The sequence below is a fragment of the Pleurodeles waltl genome, chromosome 12 (assembly GCF_031143425.1).
Source record: "Pleurodeles waltl isolate 20211129_DDA chromosome 12, aPleWal1.hap1.20221129, whole genome shotgun sequence".
NCBI lineage: Eukaryota > Metazoa > Chordata > Amphibia > Caudata > Salamandridae > Pleurodeles > Pleurodeles waltl.
In genome coordinates this window covers 124,154,475-124,168,136 of record NC_090451.1, presented here as the reverse complement: position 1 = coordinate 124,168,136, position 13,662 = coordinate 124,154,475, and the positions used below count along the sequence as shown (strand labels likewise).

Below are 13,662 nucleotides of genomic sequence, written 5' to 3'. Positions count from 1 at the left end.
GGTATGTCCCAGTAAAATGCCAAAATTGAGTTGAAAAATTGGGTTTTCTGATTCAAGTCTGCCTGTCCCTGAAAGCTGGGATGCTGGTGATTTTAGCACTGCAAACCCTTTGTGGATGCCAATTTCAGGGACAAAAACCACAAGCCTTCTTCTCCAGCCCTTTTTTCCATTTATTTTTTTAAAAATACATTTTTACTGTATTTTGGCTAATTTCTTGGTCTCCTTCAGGGGAACCCACAAAGTCTGGGTACCTCTAGAATCCCTAGGATGTTGCAAAAAAAGGACACAAATTTGGCGTGGGTAGCTTATGTGGACAAAAATGTATGATGGCCTAAGCGCGTCCTGCCCCAAATAGCCAAAAAAATGCCTGGCACCTGAGGGGGAAAAGGCCTGGCAGCGAAGGGGTTAAAATGCACTATTTTATTCCAATTTCTTCACTTAGCTTCAGATTAACTATTGTTCCCTCCCACCCCCTCCTTTCAAAGTGCACCAGCCACCATTGCCTGGGGTGGGACAGATTGTTTTCGATTGCAGTATGGCAGATTGTTTTGGATTGCAGTGTGGTAGTTTGTTTTGGATTGGAGTGCAGAAGATTGCAGTGGGGTAGATTGTTTTGAATTGGAGTAGGGGAGATTGTTTTGAAGTGGAGTCGGGCAGATTGGAGTGGGTCAGATTGTTTTGGATCGGAGTAGGACAGATTGTTTTGGAGTGGTGCAGATTGTTTTTTATTAGAGTGGGGCAAATTGGAGTGAGACAGATTTGATAGGGGTGGCTGGAGAGGGTTGGAGTGGGATGAGTTAGAGTGGATTGGATTCGGGTGAGTGATTTGGACTGGAGTGAGGTGGATTAGTGTGGGTGAAGTGGTCTGGATGGGGGTGGATTGTAGTGGGGCAGATTGGAGTGGGGTGGATTGAAGTATTCCGCAGGATTATGTGTCAAAGCATAATTTCAGAATTTACACATAATAAAGAAACACTGTTGTTTTGCAATATCTTAAACAAGCTAATCGTCATCTTTTGAGAAGAGCGCCCACGAACAAAAACAAAAGAAAACATGCGTGGAACGTGGGAAAAGACGATTTGGCAAAATAAAAGAAAGTTCGATTTAAATTTAAAACTTAACAGTTTTGGTTGACCTGCTGGTCATGTTTTTGCCAGTCACAAGCCTTCTGTTTGCAGGGCACTAGAAGGTAAAAGGAAAAAATAGTACCTTGATCAGGTGGGGAGCAGCGGTCAGGCACTGATTAAGCTGAATCAATCAACGCTTGGTCGCTGCTCTACAGAGAGGAACGGAAATGATGCAAGACATGCCTTGATGAATTAAGAAACTGTAAAGAAGAGTGCCACATAAATAAAAAAATGGTGAGAGACATGCGGGCTCCAAGCACTTTACTGAATACTACAGAGTCTATCAAGCGAGACCCTAAAAAGGTCAGTAAGTTAAAATAAACAAACATTGTTACTTCTAAATATCAATATTCCAAGGACGCCTACATGGTCGTCAAGCAAAAAGTTCCTAGTGCATGGAGGGCCTTATGGTAGTTCTGAAGAGAGGCAAAGGACTTGGTCAGAGGGTGGCCTTGTTGGTGTGGTAGGGAAGCAATACCTCAAACGTTATTACTGGGGTAGGGGAGCTTCCAATTCGGAGTAATGAAAATTATCACAAAGCAATCAAGTAATTCCACATCAAAATAACAAGCGTGCGGGCTGACAACCATGCTCTCAGCATCAACGAGCGCAGAGTGAAGTGAATTTTACCATCCTCTGTGCATTTTTATTGCGAGGCTCATTTACATTTGACTTGGCGCGCAGAACGAGTGAGAACCCGGTCAATAGAAACAAAAATCATCTATTTAAAAAGTTTAGTTTCACGTGGGCCTGTTGTGCTTACTTCTTTCAGAATAGCTTTTGAACCTCTGTCCTGTGTGTGTCTGTGACTGTCACGTGAAAGGCAGTCAGAGCATCCAGGTGGGCCCCATGTCACCTGGGGCACCGCCCACCAGTGCTGGAGTTTTAAACAGCACCCGGTTGCATTTTGGGACTTGTGCCTTTTCAATGTGAGCTCAAAGACCGGGAAGTGTGGAATTCTGTTGGCTAAAAAATATTAACAGCGGAATGTGAATAGGCCACACAAGACATGACGTCACTGGAAAGCTAAACAGTATGTTGGGGATACTGGGTGCGGCAATAGGGCTAATGTCATGAATACGTGCAACTCCTCGGTTATTTTTGAATGAACTGCTCATTCATTAGATCCCACCCAAAGAAATGACCCCACCAGTATAAACACTTGTTTCATTAGAAAATGATGGAGTCACATTGCCTATGTAGAGCAGGTGCTTATACCTTGGTTGGAAGTCATTGCTCGGAGAGTGTTGTCTTTTAAGGTGATTGCACTAGGTCCGAGCAGGTGGGAGAAGACTTGTGCAGTGACTGAGTAAGAGAGATAACCTTCAATTACCACATCACCCTCCCGACATTGTAATCATGTCCTTTAAACGGTTTATCGACTCGACTTTCCACACTGAGTGCCAAGACGCAGGGTTTCGGTGCTCATGAAGTGCACAGACACACAGAAAGCTGAAGGTAGCGTGGCCGAGCGGTCTAAGGCGCTGGATTTAGGCTCCAGTCTCTTTGGAGGCGTGGGTTCGAATCCCACCGCTGCCAGAGATGGATTTTAACAGATCTTAATGACGCATCTCCCTCCTGCCCCTTCAATTTGCATGCACAGTGACTCTACCAATAGGTCCCTAATTTTAAAACTCTTTTACAGTCTCCTTCTAAGTAAACTCCTAAACCGTGGACTCCCAAGAAATCGGCTGATGGGCGCTGCTGTTGTTTTCCTTCATTCTGCTTAGATCACCTTCAAATGGAAGGTTTAACAAATAATTTGTTCTCCCCACGCGGTCACCCCGCTCTTCTCTCTGCAAAATAAAATCGAACCTCTGTTAAATAAAGATTTAAAGCAAATTATCTATCTTCCCAAATAAAGTTGGTAAATGTGTTCTTCACAGTTATTTTAAATATCAGGTTTAAAATAAACAAGTGACGTACTCGGCAGGATTCGAACCTGCGCAAGGAACCCCCAATGAATTTCAAGCTCATCACCGTAGCCACTCGGCCATAACTACGAACTCTCAATAACCCATACCGAAACTTTATATCACAACAGAAGTGTGCACAATGGCCGTGCACACCTATATATAACTCCATGTAGTTGTATCTCTAACTGTGTGCAAAGGGCACATTGCTATGTTTCTGTCTAAGCTTTGCTTTAGGTCTGAGGTCTTAAGAACCAAAGCAGGCTCCACGAATACTTGTCTGCACAAAAAAACAAGCATTTGCAATGCGAAAGGTCTCACATTTGGGAGAGTTAGAGCTATTGGCGTTGCAAATGACAATGTCTTTTACATAGGTTTTGGTTTTCCTTGGGAAAATTGTATGTGTCCACGTTGTGTTTTGGGGCACTTCCTGTCGCAGGCGCTAGGCCTACCCACACAAGTGCGGTACCATTTTTATCGGGAGACTTGAGGAAACATAGAATAGCAAAACAAGTGATACTGCCCCTTGTCTTTATCTACATTTTTTCCTTCCAAATATAAGACAGTGTGTAAAAAAGACGTCTACATGAGAAATGCCCTTTAATTCGCATGCTAGTGTGGGCACCCCAGAATTCAGAGATGTGCAAATAACCACTGCTCCTCAACACCTTATCTTGTGCCCATTTTGGAAATAGAAAGGTTTTCTTGATACCTATTTTTCACTCTTTATACTTCGGCAAATTAATTGCTGTATACCCGGTATAGAAAGAAAACCCACTGCAAGGTGCAGCTCATTTATTTTCTCTGGATACCTAGGGTTCTTGATGAACCTACAAGCCCAATATATCCCCGCAACCAGAAGAGTCCAGCAGACGTAACAGTATATTGCTTTCAAAATTCTGACATTGCAGAAAAAAGTTACAGAGTAAAACGTAGAGAAAAATGGCTGTTTTTTTCACCTCAATTTCAATATTTTTTTTTAGTTCAGTTGTTATTTTCTGTAGGAAACCCTTGTAAGATCTACACAAGTTACCCATTGCTGAATTCAGAATGTTGTCTTCTTTTCACAAATGTTTAGGTTACTGGGATCCAGCATTGGTTTCACACCCATTTCTGTCACTGACTGGAAGGAGGCTAAAAGCACACAAAATCGTAAAAATGGGGTATGTCCCAGTAAAATGCCAAAATTGAGTTGAAAAATTGGGTTTTCTGATTCAAGTCTGCCTGTCCCTGAAAGCTGGGAAGCTGGTGATTTTAGCACTGCAAACCCTTTGTGGATGCCAATTTCAGGGACAAAAACCACAAGCCTTCTTCTCCAGCCCTTTTTTCCATTTATTTTTAAAAAAATAAATTTTTACTGTATTTTGGCTAATTTCTTGGTCTCCTTCAGGGGAACCCACAAAGTCTGGGTACCTCTAGAATCCCTAGGATGTTGCAAAAAAAAGGACACAAATTTGGCGTGGGTAGCTTATGTGGACAAAAATGTATGATGGCCTAAGCGCGTCCTGCCCCAAATAGCCAACAAAAATGCCTGGCACCTGAGGGGGAAAAGGCCTGGCAGCGAAGGGGTTAAAATGCACTATTTTATTCCAATTTCTTCACTTAGCTTCAGATGAACTATTGTTCCCTCCCACCCCCTCCTTTCAAAGTGCACCAGCCACCACTGCCTGGGGTGTGACAGATTGTTTTCGATTGCAGTATGGCAGATTTTTTTACATTGCAGTGTGGTAGTTTGTTTTGGATTGGAGTGCAGAAGATTGCAGTGGGGTAGATTGTTTTGAATTGGAGTAGGGGAGATTGTTTTGAAGTGGAGTCGGGCAGATTGGAGTGGGTCAGATTGTTTTGGATCGGAGTAGGACAGATTGTTTTGGAGTGGTGCAGATTGTTTTTTATTAGAGTGGGGCAAATTGGAGTGAGACAGATTTGATAGGGGTGGCTGGAGAGGGTTGGAGTGGGATGAGTTAGAGTGGATTGGATTCGGGTGAGTGATTTGGACTGGAGTGAGGTGGATTAGTGTGGGTGAAGTGGTCTGGATGGGGGTGGATTGTAGTGGGGCAGATTGGAGTGGGGTGGATTGAAGTGTACCGCAGGATTATGTGTCAAAGCATAATTTCAGAATTTACACATAATAAAGAAACACTGTTGTTTTGCAATATTTTAAACAAGCTAATCGTCATCTTTTGAGAAGAGCGCCCACGAACAAAAACAAAAGAAAACATGCGTGGAACGTGGGAAAAGACGATTTGGCAAAATAAAAGAAAGTTCGATTTAAATTTAAAACTTAACAGTTTTGGTTGACCTGCTGGTCATGTTTTTGCCAGTCACAAGCCTTCTGTTTGCAGGGCACTAGAAGGTAAAAGGAAAAAATAGTACCTTGATCAGGTGGGGAGCAGCGGTCAGGCACTGATTAAGCTGAATCAATCAACGCTTGGTCGCTGCTCTACAGAGAGGAACGGAAATTATGCAAGACATGCCTTGATGAATTAGGAAACTGTAAAGAAGAGTGCCACATAAATAAAAAAATGGTGAGAGACATGCGGGCTCCAAGCCCTTTACTGAATACTACAGAGTCTATCAAGCGAGACCCTAAAAAGGTCAGTTAGTTAAAATAAACAAACATTGTTACTTCTAAATATCAATATTCCAAGGACGCTTACATGGTCGTCAAGCAAAAAGTTCCTAGTGCATGGAGGGCCTTATGGTAGTTCTGAAGAGAGGCAAAGGACTTGGTCAGAGGGTGGCCTTGTTGGTGTGGTAGGGAGGCAATACCTCAAACGTTATTACTGGGGTAGGGGAGCTTCCAATTCGGAGTAATGAAAATTATCACAAAGCAATCAAGTAATTCCACATCAAAATAACAAGCGTGCGGGCTGACAACCATGCTCTCAGCATCAACGAGCGCAGAGTGAAGTGAATTTTACCATCCTCTGTGCATTTTTATTGCGAGGCTCATTTACATTTGACTTGGCGCGCAGAACGAGTGAGAACCCGGTCAATAGAAACAAAAATCATCTATTTAAAAAGTTTAGTTTCACGTGGGCCTGTTGTGCTTACTTCTTTCAGAATAGCTTTTGAACCTCTGTCCTGTGTGTGTCTGTGACTGTCACGTGAAAGGCAGTCAGAGCATCCAGGTGGGCCCCATGTCACCTGGGGCACCGCCCACCAGTGCTGGAGTTTTAAACAGCACCGGGTTGCATTTTGGGACTTGTGCCTTTTCAATGTGAGCTCAAAGACCGGGAAGTGTGGAATTCTGTTGGCTAAAAAATATTAACAGCGGAATGTGAATAGGCCACACAAGACATGACGTCACTGGAAAGCTAAACAGTATGTTGGGGAGACTGGGTGCGGCAATAGCGCTGATGTCATGAATACGTGCAACTCCTCGGTTATTTTTGAATGAACTGCTCATTCATTAGATCCCACCCTAAGAAATGAGCCCACCAGTATGAACACTTGTTTCATTAGAAAATGATGGAGTCACATTGCCTATGTAGAGCAGGTGCTTATACCTTGGTTGGAAGTCATTGCTCGGAGAGTGTTGTCTTTTAAGGTGATTGCACTAGGTCCGAGCAGGTGGGAGAAGACTTGTGCAGTGACTGAGTAAGAGAGATAACCTTCAATTACCACATCACCCTCCCGACATTGTAATCATGTCCTTTAAACGGTTTATCGACTCGACTTTCCACACTGAGTGCCAAGACGCAGGGTTTCGGTGCTCATGAAGTGCACAGACACACAGAAAGCTGAAGGTAGCGTGGCCGAGCGGTCTAAGGCGCTGGATTTAGGCTCCAGTCTCTTTGGAGGCGTGGGTTCGAATCCCACCGCTGCCAGAGATGGATTTTAACAGATCTTAATGACGCATCTCCCTCCTGCCCCTTCAATTTGCATGCACAGTGACTCTACCAATAGGTCCCTAATTTTAAAACTCTTTTACAGTCTCCTTCTAAGTAAACTCCTAAACCGTGGACTCCCAAGAAATCGGCTGATGGGCGCTGCTGTTGTTTTCCTTCATTCTGCTTAGATCACCTTCAAATGGAAGGTTTAACAAATAATTTGTTCTCCCCACGCGGTCACCCCGCTCTTCTCTCTGCAAAATAAAATCGAACCTCTGTTAAATAAAGATTTAAAGCAAATTATCTATCTTCCCAAATAAAGTTGGTAAATGTGTTCTTCACAGTTATTTTAAATATCAGGTTTAAAATAAACAAGTGACGTACTCGGCAGGATTCGAACCTGCGCAAGGAACCCCCAATGAATTTCAAGCTCATCACCTTAGCCACTCGGCCATAACTACGAGCTCTCAATAACCCATACCGAAACTTTATATCACAACAGAATTGTGCACAATGGCCGTGCACACCTATATATAACTCCATGTAGTTGTATCTCTAACTGTGTGCAAAGGGCACATTGCTATGTTTCTGTCTAAGCTTTGCTTTAGGTCTGAGGTCTTAAGAACCAAAGCAGGCTCCACGAATACTTGTCTGCACAAAAAAACAAGCATTTGCAATGCGAAAGGTCTCACATTTGGGAGAGTTAGAGCTATTGGCGTTGCAAATGACAATGTCTTTTACCTAGGTTTTGGTTTTCCTTGGGAAAATTGTATGTGTCCACGTTGTGTTTTGGGGCACTTCCTGTCGCGGGCGGTAGGCCTACCCACACAAGTGCGGTACCATTTTTATCGGGAGACTTGAGGAAACATAGAATAGCAAAACAAGTGTTACTGCCCCTTGTCTTTATCTACATTTTTTCCTTCCAAATATAAGACAGTGTGTAAAAAAGACGTCTACATGAGAAATGCCCTTTAATTCGCATGCTAGTGTGGGCACCCCAGAATTCAGAGATGTGCAAATAACCACTGCTCCTCAACACCTTATCTTGTGCCCATTTTGGAAATAGAAAGGTTTTCTTGATACCTATTTTTCACTCTTTATACTTCGGCAAATTAATTGCTGTATACCCGGTATAGAAAGAAAACCCACTGCAAGGTGCAGCTCATTTATTTTCTCTGGATACCTAGGGTTCTTGATGAACCTACAAGCCCAATATATCCCCGCAACCAGAAGAGTCCAGCAGACGTAACGGTATATTGCTTTCAAAATTCTGACATTGCAGAAAAAAGTTACAGAGTAAAACGTAGAGAAAAATGGCTGTTTTTTTCACCTCAATTTCAATATTTTTTTTTAGTTCAGTTGTTATTTTCTGTAGGAAACCGTTGTAAGATCTACACAAGTTACCCATTGCTGAATTCAGAATGTTGTCTTCTTTTCACAAATGTTTAGGTTACTGGGATCCAGCATTGGTTTCACACCCATTTCTGTCACTGACTGGAAGGAGGCTAAAAGCACACAAAATCGTAAAAATGGGGTATGTCCCAGTAAAATGCCAAAATTGAGTTGAAAAATTGGGTTTTCTGATTCAAGTCTGCCTGTCCCTGAAAGCTGGGATGCTGGTGATTTTAGCACTGCAAACCCTTTGTGGATGCCAATTTCAGGGACAAAAACCACAAGCCTTCTTCTCCAGCCCTTTTTTCCATTTATTTTTTTAAAAATACATTTTTACTGTATTTTGGCTAATTTCTTGGTCTCCTTCAGGGGAACCCACAAAGTCTGGGTACCTCTAGAATCCCTAGGATGTTGCAAAAAAAGGACACAAATTTGGCGTGGGTAGCTTATGTGGACAAAAATGTATGATGGCCTAAGCGCGTCCTGCCCCAAATAGCCAAAAAAATGCCTGGCACCTGAGGGGGAAAAGGCCTGGCAGCGAAGGGGTTAAAATGCACTATTTTATTCCAATTTCTTCACTTAGCTTCAGATTAACTATTGTTCCCTCCCACCCCCTCCTTTCAAAGTGCACCAGCCACCATTGCCTGGGGTGGGACAGATTGTTTTCGATTGCAGTATGGCAGATTGTTTTGGATTGCAGTGTGGTAGTTTGTTTTGGATTGGAGTGCAGAAGATTGCAGTGGGGTAGATTGTTTTGAATTGGAGTAGGGGAGATTGTTTTGAAGTGGAGTCGGGCAGATTGGAGTGGGTCAGATTGTTTTGGATCGGAGTAGGACAGATTGTTTTGGAGTGGTGCAGATTGTTTTTTATTAGAGTGGGGCAAATTGGAGTGAGACAGATTTGATAGGGGTGGCTGGAGAGGGTTGGAGTGGGATGAGTTAGAGTGGATTGGATTCGGGTGAGTGATTTGGACTGGAGTGAGGTGGATTAGTGTGGGTGAAGTGGTCTGGATGGGGGTGGATTGTAGTGGGGCAGATTGGAGTGGGGTGGATTGAAGTATTCCGCAGGATTATGTGTCAAAGCATAATTTCAGAATTTACACATAATAAAGAAACACTGTTGTTTTGCAATATCTTAAACAAGCTAATCGTCATCTTTTGAGAAGAGCGCCCACGAACAAAAACAAAAGAAAACATGCGTGGAACGTGGGAAAAGACGATTTGGCAAAATAAAAGAAAGTTCGATTTAAATTTAAAACTTAACAGTTTTGGTTGACCTGCTGGTCATGTTTTTGCCAGTCACAAGCCTTCTGTTTGCAGGGCACTAGAAGGTAAAAGGAAAAAATAGTACCTTGATCAGGTGGGGAGCAGCGGTCAGGCACTGATTAAGCTGAATCAATCAACGCTTGGTCGCTGCTCTACAGAGAGGAACGGAAATGATGCAAGACATGCCTTGATGAATTAAGAAACTGTAAAGAAGAGTGCCACATAAATAAAAAAATGGTGAGAGACATGCGGGCTCCAAGCACTTTACTGAATACTACAGAGTCTATCAAGCGAGACCCTAAAAAGGTCAGTAAGTTAAAATAAACAAACATTGTTACTTCTAAATATCAATATTCCAAGGACGCCTACATGGTCGTCAAGCAAAAAGTTCCTAGTGCATGGAGGGCCTTATGGTAGTTCTGAAGAGAGGCAAAGGACTTGGTCAGAGGGTGGCCTTGTTGGTGTGGTAGGGAAGCAATACCTCAAACGTTATTACTGGGGTAGGGGAGCTTCCAATTCGGAGTAATGAAAATTATCACAAAGCAATCAAGTAATTCCACATCAAAATAACAAGCGTGCGGGCTGACAACCATGCTCTCAGCATCAACGAGCGCAGAGTGAAGTGAATTTTACCATCCTCTGTGCATTTTTATTGCGAGGCTCATTTACATTTGACTTGGCGCGCAGAACGAGTGAGAACCCGGTCAATAGAAACAAAAATCATCTATTTAAAAAGTTTAGTTTCACGTGGGCCTGTTGTGCTTACTTCTTTCAGAATAGCTTTTGAACCTCTGTCCTGTGTGTGTCTGTGACTGTCACGTGAAAGGCAGTCAGAGCATCCAGGTGGGCCCCATGTCACCTGGGGCACCGCCCACCAGTGCTGGAGTTTTAAACAGCACCCGGTTGCATTTTGGGACTTGTGCCTTTTCAATGTGAGCTCAAAGACCGGGAAGTGTGGAATTCTGTTGGCTAAAAAATATTAACAGCGGAATGTGAATAGGCCACACAAGACATGACGTCACTGGAAAGCTAAACAGTATGTTGGGGATACTGGGTGCGGCAATAGGGCTAATGTCATGAATACGTGCAACTCCTCGGTTATTTTTGAATGAACTGCTCATTCATTAGATCCCACCCAAAGAAATGACCCCACCAGTATAAACACTTGTTTCATTAGAAAATGATGGAGTCACATTGCCTATGTAGAGCAGGTGCTTATACCTTGGTTGGAAGTCATTGCTCGGAGAGTGTTGTCTTTTAAGGTGATTGCACTAGGTCCGAGCAGGTGGGAGAAGACTTGTGCAGTGACTGAGTAAGAGAGATAACCTTCAATTACCACATCACCCTCCCGACATTGTAATCATGTCCTTTAAACGGTTTATCGACTCGACTTTCCACACTGAGTGCCAAGACGCAGGGTTTCGGTGCTCATGAAGTGCACAGACACACAGAAAGCTGAAGGTAGCGTGGCCGAGCGGTCTAAGGCGCTGGATTTAGGCTCCAGTCTCTTTGGAGGCGTGGGTTCGAATCCCACCGCTGCCAGAGATGGATTTTAACAGATCTTAATGACGCATCTCCCTCCTGCCCCTTCAATTTGCATGCACAGTGACTCTACCAATAGGTCCCTAATTTTAAAACTCTTTTACAGTCTCCTTCTAAGTAAACTCCTAAACCGTGGACTCCCAAGAAATCGGCTGATGGGCGCTGCTGTTGTTTTCCTTCATTCTGCTTAGATCACCTTCAAATGGAAGGTTTAACAAATAATTTGTTCTCCCCACGCGGTCACCCCGCTCTTCTCTCTGCAAAATAAAATCGAACCTCTGTTAAATAAAGATTTAAAGCAAATTATCTATCTTCCCAAATAAAGTTGGTAAATGTGTTCTTCACAGTTATTTTAAATATCAGGTTTAAAATAAACAAGTGACGTACTCGGCAGGATTCGAACCTGCGCAAGGAACCCCCAATGAATTTCAAGCTCATCACCGTAGCCACTCGGCCATAACTACGAACTCTCAATAACCCATACCGAAACTTTATATCACAACAGAAGTGTGCACAATGGCCGTGCACACCTATATATAACTCCATGTAGTTGTATCTCTAACTGTGTGCAAAGGGCACATTGCTATGTTTCTGTCTAAGCTTTGCTTTAGGTCTGAGGTCTTAAGAACCAAAGCAGGCTCCACGAATACTTGTCTGCACAAAAAAACAAGCATTTGCAATGCGAAAGGTCTCACATTTGGGAGAGTTAGAGCTATTGGCGTTGCAAATGACAATGTCTTTTACATAGGTTTTGGTTTTCCTTGGGAAAATTGTATGTGTCCACGTTGTGTTTTGGGGCACTTCCTGTCGCAGGCGCTAGGCCTACCCACACAAGTGCGGTACCATTTTTATCGGGAGACTTGAGGAAACATAGAATAGCAAAACAAGTGATACTGCCCCTTGTCTTTATCTACATTTTTTCCTTCCAAATATAAGACAGTGTGTAAAAAAGACGTCTACATGAGAAATGCCCTTTAATTCGCATGCTAGTGTGGGCACCCCAGAATTCAGAGATGTGCAAATAACCACTGCTCCTCAACACCTTATCTTGTGCCCATTTTGGAAATAGAAAGGTTTTCTTGATACCTATTTTTCACTCTTTATACTTCGGCAAATTAATTGCTGTATACCCGGTATAGAAAGAAAACCCACTGCAAGGTGCAGCTCATTTATTTTCTCTGGATACCTAGGGTTCTTGATGAACCTACAAGCCCAATATATCCCCGCAACCAGAAGAGTCCAGCAGACGTAACAGTATATTGCTTTCAAAATTCTGACATTGCAGAAAAAAGTTACAGAGTAAAACGTAGAGAAAAATGGCTGTTTTTTTCACCTCAATTTCAATATTTTTTTTTAGTTCAGTTGTTATTTTCTGTAGGAAACCCTTGTAAGATCTACACAAGTTACCCATTGCTGAATTCAGAATGTTGTCTTCTTTTCACAAATGTTTAGGTTACTGGGATCCAGCATTGGTTTCACACCCATTTCTGTCACTGACTGGAAGGAGGCTAAAAGCACACAAAATCGTAAAAATGGGGTATGTCCCAGTAAAATGCCAAAATTGAGTTGAAAAATTGGGTTTTCTGATTCAAGTCTGCCTGTCCCTGAAAGCTGGGAAGCTGGTGATTTTAGCACTGCAAACCCTTTGTGGATGCCAATTTCAGGGACAAAAACCACAAGCCTTCTTCTCCAGCCCTTTTTTCCATTTATTTTTAAAAAAATAAATTTTTACTGTATTTTGGCTAATTTCTTGGTCTCCTTCAGGGGAACCCACAAAGTCTGGGTACCTCTAGAATCCCTAGGATGTTGCAAAAAAAAGGACACAAATTTGGCGTGGGTAGCTTATGTGGACAAAAATGTATGATGGCCTAAGCGCGTCCTGCCCCAAATAGCCAACAAAAATGCCTGGCACCTGAGGGGGAAAAGGCCTGGCAGCGAAGGGGTTAAAATGCACTATTTTATTCCAATTTCTTCACTTAGCTTCAGATGAACTATTGTTCCCTCCCACCCCCTCCTTTCAAAGTGCACCAGCCACCACTGCCTGGGGTGTGACAGATTGTTTTCGATTGCAGTATGGCAGATTTTTTTACATTGCAGTGTGGTAGTTTGTTTTGGATTGGAGTGCAGAAGATTGCAGTGGGGTAGATTGTTTTGAATTGGAGTAGGGGAGATTGTTTTGAAGTGGAGTCGGGCAGATTGGAGTGGGTCAGATTGTTTTGGATCGGAGTAGGACAGATTGTTTTGGAGTGGTGCAGATTGTTTTTTATTAGAGTGGGGCAAATTGGAGTGAGACAGATTTGATAGGGGTGGCTGGAGAGGGTTGGAGTGGGATGAGTTAGAGTGGATTGGATTCGGGTGAGTGATTTGGACTGGAGTGAGGTGGATTAGTGTGGGTGAAGTGGTCTGGATGGGGGTGGATTGTAGTGGGGCAGATTGGAGTGGGGTGGATTGAAGTGTACCGCAGGATTATGTGTCAAAGCATAATTTCAGAATTTACACATAATAAAGAAACACTGTTGTTTTGCAATATTTTAAACAAGCTAATCGTCATCTTTTGAGAAGAGCGCCCACGAACAAAAACAAAAGAAAA

The 13,662-nt window shown here is 42.9% G+C and overlaps 3 non-coding genes across 3 annotated transcripts; all 3 read left to right on the top strand.

Annotated features, from left to right (window-relative positions):
- The first annotated feature begins 2,584 nt into the window (after positions 1–2,584).
- Positions 2,585–2,666, top strand: TRNAL-UAG (transfer RNA leucine (anticodon UAG)). The gene has a single exon. It is a non-coding gene; the product is annotated as a tRNA-Leu (tRNA).
- Positions 2,667–6,788: 4,122 nt separating this feature from the next.
- TRNAL-UAG (transfer RNA leucine (anticodon UAG)) lies at positions 6,789–6,870 on the top strand. Its single transcript has one exon. It is a non-coding gene; the product is annotated as a tRNA-Leu (tRNA).
- A 4,120-nt stretch (positions 6,871–10,990) lies between these two features.
- On the top strand, positions 10,991–11,072 carry TRNAL-UAG (transfer RNA leucine (anticodon UAG)). The gene has a single exon. It is a non-coding gene; the product is annotated as a tRNA-Leu (tRNA).
- Positions 11,073–13,662: the final 2,590 nt, after the last annotated feature.